Here is an 8,910-nt window from a genome sequence, read left to right on the forward strand (position 1 = left end):
GGTTTTAGAGCTTTTTGAATTAACGGTTCATAGACCTGTACAAAGGAGCCCTGGTGGCCCCAGAGCTCAGCTGCTAACTGAAGGACGGGCAGTTGGAACCTGCCCAGTGGCTCTACAGGAGAAAGACCTGTTGATCTACAGCCTAGAAAACCCTATGGGGCACTTCTACTCTGTCACATGGGGTGCAATTGATCGAAAATCGACCCGATGGCACCTAACAACAACAACAACAGAGCTGTGCAAGCAAATATGTTCAGATTTCAGCAACAACATCTGGCCAGCTCCGGAGGTCAATTAAAGAGGTCTTTGAAGTCCTAGCTGTGCTAGATAGTCTTGTGGTTTGGGGTGTTTAGTCTGAAGAGTAAAATACAGACTTTGAAGTAATTATTGGAAACGTACTTAAAAAGAAATGGGTGAAGTGTTTTATCAACTTGCATTCTTGACCTTTGCTGTCAGTCATTATTTCAGTGAGTGGTATTTTGGTTGAAAGGAATTGCGATAAACACTAAAACTTCCTAGCAAATCTTAACATAGAAAGCTGCCAGATTTTTCCTTAAATCTATCAATGAAGAAGTCTTTCCTAGATATTTTCATTTTTTTAATTGAGTGCATAGAAGCACTTCCTATGACCGTACAGAAGTTGTTCCAGTTTTGTCTTTTAAAGTGTCAAAACTGAGGAGATTCTTTAGCCATCGTTTATATCGAGTGGCGACCCTGTACCATCGGTTTCTGTGGTGGGAGCTGAGGAGACAGCCTGGTGGGAGAGAGACACATAAATAGGACATGAAATGCCATGTAAAAATCGATGTGTAGGTTGGGCAGTGTGTGGGGAACACCCTGTTCTGGGTTGAGGGAAGGACTAAAAATCAAGAAGTCGGGAGGTCAAGGGAGGGGCAGGTGAACACGTTCTAAGGCAGTGATTATTAAAGGGTGGTCCACGGAAGGGAATTTCAGATTCTCATGGAATCCAGGCTTTATGGAGCCACTGAGGCTGGATGAACCTCTGAAACTATTGCCCTGAGATCATCTTTAAACCTTAAACCAAAAATATCCCCTGAAGTCTTTAAACCAAACAGTAGTTTAGCTTCATTAGTAAAGAATGTCTGCCTTGAGCATTGTGCTCTTTTAAAGAACTATCCATATGGGATCAAACTGACAACAGCAACTCAAAAGATTAGATAGGAAACTTAGAGGGCAGTGAGTTTATGTTAATGAGGGAGGAACAATTCAGAAAAGGAGGGTGAGAATGGTTGCACAACTCAAAGAATGTAATCAATGTCACTGAATTGTACATGTAGTAATTATTGAATTGGTGTATGTTCTGCTGTGTGTATTCTCAACAACCACAAAAAATAAAACAAATTATTAAAAAGAAAACCAAAGTGTGATCCATGAAACGGCAGCATCAATATTACCTGGGAACTTGTCAGAAATGCAGATTCTTGAGCTCTACCCCAGACCTACTGAACCAGAAAATCTGGGAGTGGGGCCCAAAAATCTGTGTTTTAACAAGTCCCACTACCCAGGTGACTGAAGCACACTGAAATTTGCAACCACTGCTCTGAACAGAGCAAACACGTGAACAATTCAGAGAGAGTAGGATACATTTTGTAAATGGCAAGATGTCTAGTGCGTTTCAATGGTGGAACACGGGGGCGGGAGTAGGGTCAAGGGGGTCGTGGAAGTGAAGGATGAGGCTGGAAGGATAAGCATCTCCGTTCAGGGTCTCGTAAGCCTGCTACCTTGCAGAACTTGGGCTTATGCTGGAAACTGAACTGCTGGTCTTCTGCCCCAGATTGCTCTTCCTGCATCTCCTCATTTCACAAAAGCAGTGACTCCATTCTTCCACCTGCACAGGCTGAAACCTTGGAATCATTCTTGAGTCCCCTCTTGCTCTCACATCCCACATCCAAACTATTAGAATATCCAGTTAGCTATACCATAGGGTCGCTATGAGTTGGAAGCGACTCGTCGGCAACGGGTTTTTGGTGTCTTTATACTTACAGAGCTTATTCCTAATCAGACTACTCATTATCTCCTCCTCTGCCCCTTTAGTCCAAACCACCACCATCTCCTGCCTGAATTATTGTAATACCCCCATAACTGGATACTCTGTTTCCGACCAAAGAGCCCTCCCTGGTGGCACAGTGGCTAAGCACTTGGCTGCTAACCAAAAGGTTTGCAGTTTGAACCCACCAGCCACTCTGCAGGAGAAAAGACCTGGTGGTCTGCTCCGGTAAAGATTTCAGCCTACAAAGCCCAATGGGGCAGTTCTAATCTGTCCTGTATGGTCGATGTGAGTTGGAATAGACTCAACGGCACACAACAGCAACAACAACAATCTGGGTCAGGAGCCCAGGAGCTTTACCACCTCCTTAAGCAGATAAACAGAAAGAAACCTAGATAAGAAATGGAGAGAGTACCGCTTGAAGTTGCTTAAGCAAAAAATCGTTATTAAGACATGAGACACTTGAGAGTCTCTGGGAATCCAAGTGCAGACCTGGGGCAAGGTCTCTGGAAGGACCAGGAATTGACCAGCATCAGGAAGCAGGCAGGATGTCCTCTTCCCCAAAAGGCAGGCTCTACACGTGGTTCACAGAATATATTTGGGCTTGCTAAATGTAAAATGTTGCTAAATGATAAAATGTTTTATCCTCAAATGTGTTCTTTTCCATAAATGTACAACAGCTACAAACGATGTAGAAGAGTATAGACTTCCTGCAATTTAAAAAGAAGCAGCGTCAGCCCAGGACTCTGAAGATTTGTTTTTTCTTCATTTGTAAAATGTTGATGAAAACTTTTAGGGTTAATGGATATATTCAGTATGTTTAATACCTCGATCGTGGTGTTGGTTTCACAGACGTATCCTTATGTCAAAACTTAACAAATTTACACTTTCAATACCTGCATTTCATGTATACCTCAAGAAAGCTGTTTAAAAATGCTTGCGGAATGACCACGACGTTGCCAGCACTGGACTAGGCTTCTCGGTCACCAGGAAGACATGGCCAGTGCCCATCCCTGGAAGGGCAGAACCCCGGGGTCTGGTCTGCAAACACCTGGGGGTGTTTCTATTGCTGCCAGTGTTTTTATAGTTACTGATTTTTTCAAATTTTCTGTTTTTTTAGCTACAGTATTGTGGTAATTAGTATTTGCGAACTTATATCAGTAACTTTTTTGAGAATGAAGTAGTAATTAAAGGAAAAGAAGGAGTGATATATGGGAATTAAGATTTACGAGTAACATTAGTACAAAAAACATTACTAAGGATTCTGTATGGTCTGGTACAGGATGTGGTCCATGGAGGGGGGTGTGACACTGGGCGACACCAACCCTAGTGATGCCACTGACTTTGGGCAAGTAAATTAACCTCAGTAACTCTTCTCTATAAAATGGACAAATTAATATTGACCTCAAGAGCTGTTGTGAGAGTTAAATAATATATATTAAATGTGTTTTACAGAGCAATGACAAAACGCATATCTTTTTATTTTATTGTGTCTTGGGTGAAAATTTACAGTGCAAATTAGTTTCTCATTCAAAAATTTATACACAAATTATTTTGTGACATTGGTTGCAACATCCACAATGCATCAGCACTCTTCGCCTTTCCACCCCATGTTCCCGGTTTTCCTGTCCCTTCTGCCGTCTCGTCTTTTGCTCTCGGGCAGGTGCTGCCCATTTGGTCTCATATACTTGACTGAACTAAGAAGCGTGTTCTTCACATGTGTTATTGCTTGTTTTATAGGCCAGTCTAATCTTTGGCTGAAAGGTGGACTTTGGAAGTGGCTTCAGTTCTGAGTTAGTAGGGTGTCCAGGGGTTATAATCTTGGGGGTTCCTCCAGTCTTTGTCAGACCAGTAAGTCTGGTCTTTTTTTGTGAATTTGAATTTTGTTCTACATTTTTCTCTCACTCTGTCAGGGACCTTCTATTGTGATCCCTGTTAGAGTGGTCAGTGATGGTAGCTGGGCACCATCTAGTTCTTCTGGGCTCAGGCCAGTGGAGTTGTACTGACTTTCCCCATATTGTGTGTTGTCTTTCCCTTCACTGAAGTTAACACTTGTCTACTATCTAGTTAGTGATTTCCTCTCCCCAGCCCTCCCCTTCCTCGTAACCATCAAAGATTGTTTTTTTTCTGTGTGTTTTCTTGAGTTTTTATAATAGTGGTCTTATACAATATATGTCTTTTCGTGATTGACTTATTTCATTCAACATAATGCCCTCCAGATTCATCCATGTTGTGAGACATTTCTTGGATTCATCATTGTTCTTTATTGTTGCTTAGTATTCCATTGTGTGTACGTACCATAGTTTGTTTATCCATTCGTCTGTTGATGGGCTTCTAGGTTGTTTCCATCTTTTTGCTATTGTGAATAATGCTGCAATGAACATGGGTGGGCATATATCTGTGTGATGGCTCTCATTTCTCTGGTATATATTCCTAGAAGTGGGATTGCTTGGTCCTGTGGTATTTCTAAACCCATTGCCATCGAGTTGATTCTAATTCATAGCAACCTTATAGGACAGAGTAGAGCTGCCCCACAGGGTTTCCAAGGAGTGGCTGGTGGGTTTGAACTGCTGACCTTTTGCTTAGCAGCTCAGTGCTTAACCACTGTGCCACCAGAGCTCAATAAAACCTGTGTTTTATTGACTATGCAAAGGCATTTGACTGTAGAGATCATCATAAATTATGGATAACGTTGCAAAGAATTGGAATTCCAGAACACTAAATTGTGCTCATGAGAAACCTGTACATAGATCAAAAGGCAGTCATTTGAACAGAACAAGGGATGCTGCATGGTTTAAAGTCAGGAAAAGTGTGTGTCAAGGTTGTATACTTTCACCGTACCTATTCAATCTGTATGCTGAGCAAATAATCTGAGAAACTGGACTAGATGACGAAGAACAGACATCAGAATTGGAGGAAGACTCATTAACAACCTGAGATATGCAGATGACACAACCTTGCTTGCTGAAAGTGAAGAGGACTTGAAGCACTTACTGATGAAGATCAAAGACCACAGCCTTCGGTATGGATTACACCTCAACATAAAGAAAACAAAAATCCTCTCAACTGGACCAATGAGCAACATCATGATAAATAGAGAAAAGATTGAAGTTGCCAAGGATTTCATTTTACTTGGATTCACAATTAACACCCATGGAAGCAGCAGTCAGGAAATCAAAAGATACATTGCATTGGGCAAATCTGCTGCAAAGGAGCTCTTTAAAGTGTTGAAAAGCAAAGATGTCACCTTGAACACTAAGGTGCGCCTGACCCAAGCCATCGTGTTTTCAGTTGCCTTATATGCATGCGAAGGCTGGACAACGAATAAGGAAAATCAAAGAAGAATTGACACCTTTGAATTGTGGTGTTGACGAAGAATATTGAATATACCATGAACTGCCAAAAGAACAAAAAAGTTTGTCTTGGAAGAAGCACAACCAGAATGCTCCCTAGAGGCAAGGATGGCAAGACTATGTCTCACATACTTTGGATGTGTTATCAGGAGGGATCAGTCCCTGGAGAAGGACATCATGCTTGGTAAGGTAGAGGGAGGGTCAGCAAACAAGAAAACGACCCTGGATGAGATGGATTGACACAGTGGCTGCAACAATGGGCTCAAGCATAACAATGATTGTGAGGATGGCACAGGACTGGGCAGTGTTTTGTTCTCTTTTGGTTTCTTGCAGTAGTGTTTTGTAGTTTTGTTTGTATAGGTTTCTTATGTACCTAGTTAGGTTTATTCCTAAGTGTTAGCTTTTTTAGAGGCTATTATAAATGATATTGTTTCCCTGATTTCTGTCTCGAAGTTCTCTTTGTTGGTGTATAGGAATCCAACTGATTTTTGTATGTTTATCTTGTATCCTGCTTCTCTGCTGAATCTTTCAATTAGTTCCAGTAATTTTCTTGTGGAATCTTTGGGGTTTTCTATGTATAGTATCATATCATCTGTGACTAGGGATAGTTTTACTTCTTTCTTTCCAATTTGGATGTCTTTTTTCTTCTTCTTTTTCTTGCCTTATTGCTCTAGCTGGGATTTCCAGCATGATATTAAATAGGAGTGATGATAAAGGCATCCTTATCTTGTTCCCCTTCTCAGGGGGAATGCTTTCAGCTTCTCTCTGTTGAGAACTTAGTTGTTCATTTTGTCTAGGTGCCCTTTATTATGCTGAGGATTTTCCCCTCTATTCCTAATCTGTTGATAGTTTTTATCAGGAATGGGTGTTGGACTTTATCAAATGCCTTTTCTGTGTCAACTGAGATGATCATGTGATTCTTTTCTTTTGTTCTGTTTATGTGGTAGATTATGTTGATTGATTTTATAATGTTGAACAATCTCTGCATACTTCGTATGAATTCAACTTGGTTGTGGTTTTTTTTTATGATTCTGAATTCTATTGGCTAGAATTTTGTTGAGAATTTTTTATTTAAATTTTTTAAAGTAAAAACAAATTCCTTTTGAATTAACCAGTTCACATCTAATGTTTCCTCTTATCTCCTGCTATTTTTATACGTAGGAAATTGTTTTTTCTTTTTTGTACTTTAGATGAAGGCTTACAGAACGAGCTAGTATCTCAGTAAACAGTATGCATATTGTTTTATAACACTGGTTAAACCACATGACATACCAACACTCTCCCTTTCAACCTTGGGTTCCCTATTAGCAGCTTTCCCACCCCCTCCTGCCTTTTAGTCCTTGCCCCTGGGCTGGTGTACCCCTTTAGTCCGTTTTGTTTTATGGGCCTGTCCAATCTTTGGTGAAGGATGAACCTCAGGAGTGACTTCATAACTGAGCCGAAAGGGTGTCCCAGGGGCCATACTCTCAGGGTTTCTCCAGTCTCTGTCAGGTCAGCAAGTCTGGTCTTTCTTTTTGAGTCATAATTTTGTTCTACATTTTTCTCCAGCTCTATCCAGGACCCTCTATTGTGATCTCTGTCAGAGCAGTCAGTGGTGGTAGCCAGGCACCATCTAGTTGTACTGGACTCAGTCTGGTGGAGGCCATGGTAGATGTGGTCCATTAGTCCTTTGAACTAATCTTTCCCTTTTATCTTTAGCTTTCTTCATTCTTCCTTGCTCCTGAAAGGGTGAGACCAGTGGAGTATCTTAGATGGCTGCTCACAGGCTTTTAAGGCCCCAGACGCTACTCACCAAATGTAGAACATTTTCTTTATAAACTATATAGATAAGAAATTTTTAATAAGAAATATTTGCTGTCCCTATAACAATTGTCACAGTAACTCCAAATTGTGTTCCTGTTTTATTGTGTTTAGGATTTCAGGCTGTGCGTTGGAAGATGAGAAAAGATGAAGGTAGGATGGGGTTGGCTGTCACCATGCAGCCTTTGAGTAATTTAACTGCTTTTATTCCACTTTGAGGGCCTTGAATCATTCTGCAACAATAGTTTTACCTCTCCTAAAGGCTTCTTCCATTTATCTGTTGCCTTTGGTAGTGGACGAAATTTAGAGAGCGGCAGCAGGGGTGGAAAAAAAGATGAGTACTTAAATCATCCCAGTTAGTTATTTTTTCTACTTCAATGGCTATTTACACTTCACAAAAATGAGCTAGGGAATGCAATTTTAGGATATTAATACAAGGTTATTAAAGCAGGTGGCTCCACCCAGAGTCCCTAAAGTTATTGACAAGAGAATATTGGTTACTTTATTTCCATAATTCAAACACTAAGGACCTCATCTTATTTCCTTTTTCTTTTGTGATCGAATTTTAACACAGAACATTGTTTGCTTTTATAGAGCCAGCGCCAATTTAACAAAGAGGCTTCAAGAACTTCCCAGAGTAAAGCCTTGAGTTTTGTTTCCATTTTAAAACCTACAAAGAACTATGCTCGTGTTCCTGGTGTTTTTTATCTCTCTCTTTGGTACTATAAGCTTCTATTCACATTTTGTCAACTTGTCACCAAAGTCAGAAATACAGTGGCCTGCTTACATGTATATACTTTTCTTATGTGGAGAGTTTTAGGGTTATTCTGTTTACTTTCTTTTTTTATCATTGTGGACAGTACACACAGAACTTGAACGATTCAACAATTTCTACATGTACATTTCAGTGACATTGATTGCATTCTTCGAGTTGTGCAACCATTCTCACCTTCCTGTTCCAAATTGTTCCTCCCCCATTAACATGAACTCACTACCCCCTAAGCTTCTTACCTGACCTTTTGAATTGCTGTTGTCAGTTTGATCCCATATAGACGGTTCTTCAAAAGAACACAATGTTCAAGGCAAACATTCTTTACTAAATAAGCTAACTTACTGTTTGGTTAAAGACTTCAGGGGATATTTTTGGTTTAATGTTTAAAGATGATCTCAGGGCAACAGTTTCAGAGGTTCATCCAGTCTCAATGGCTCCAGAAAGTCTGGATTCCATGAGAATTTGGAATTCTATTCTGCATTCCCACACCCCTTGCCTTTTCAATCAGGATTCTTCTATACAGTCTTTGATCAAAACGTTCAGTAATGGTAGCCAGGCACCGTCCAGTTCTTCTGGTTTCATGGCAAAGGAGGCATTCGTTCATGGAAATAATTAGGCACGTGTTCTATTACCTCCTCCTGTCCCTCACTCCTCTTCTTCCTCTGTTGCTCCAGGTGCGTAGAAACCAGTTGTCATGCCTTGGATGGCTATTTGCAAGCTTTTAAGACCCCGGGCACTACACCTATGTTCACTTAAAAAAATAAATAAATAAAAGAATTAAAGAAAAAAAAATGTATATATATAAACTCCAAACTCCTTACTGCTGAGCAAGAGGCCCTTCATGTCCTGGCTCATCCCTGTCTGTTTTCCAGCTTCGCCTTACGCCATTCTTCTCCCCAACTTGATCACTTTGCTCTAGTCACTCTGGTCTCTTTCTTGCACTGTGCCAGGGATATAAGTTCCAACTGATATTTATT

This window comes from Elephas maximus, chromosome 26, assembly GCF_024166365.1.
Source record: "Elephas maximus indicus isolate mEleMax1 chromosome 26, mEleMax1 primary haplotype, whole genome shotgun sequence".
NCBI lineage: Eukaryota > Metazoa > Chordata > Mammalia > Proboscidea > Elephantidae > Elephas > Elephas maximus.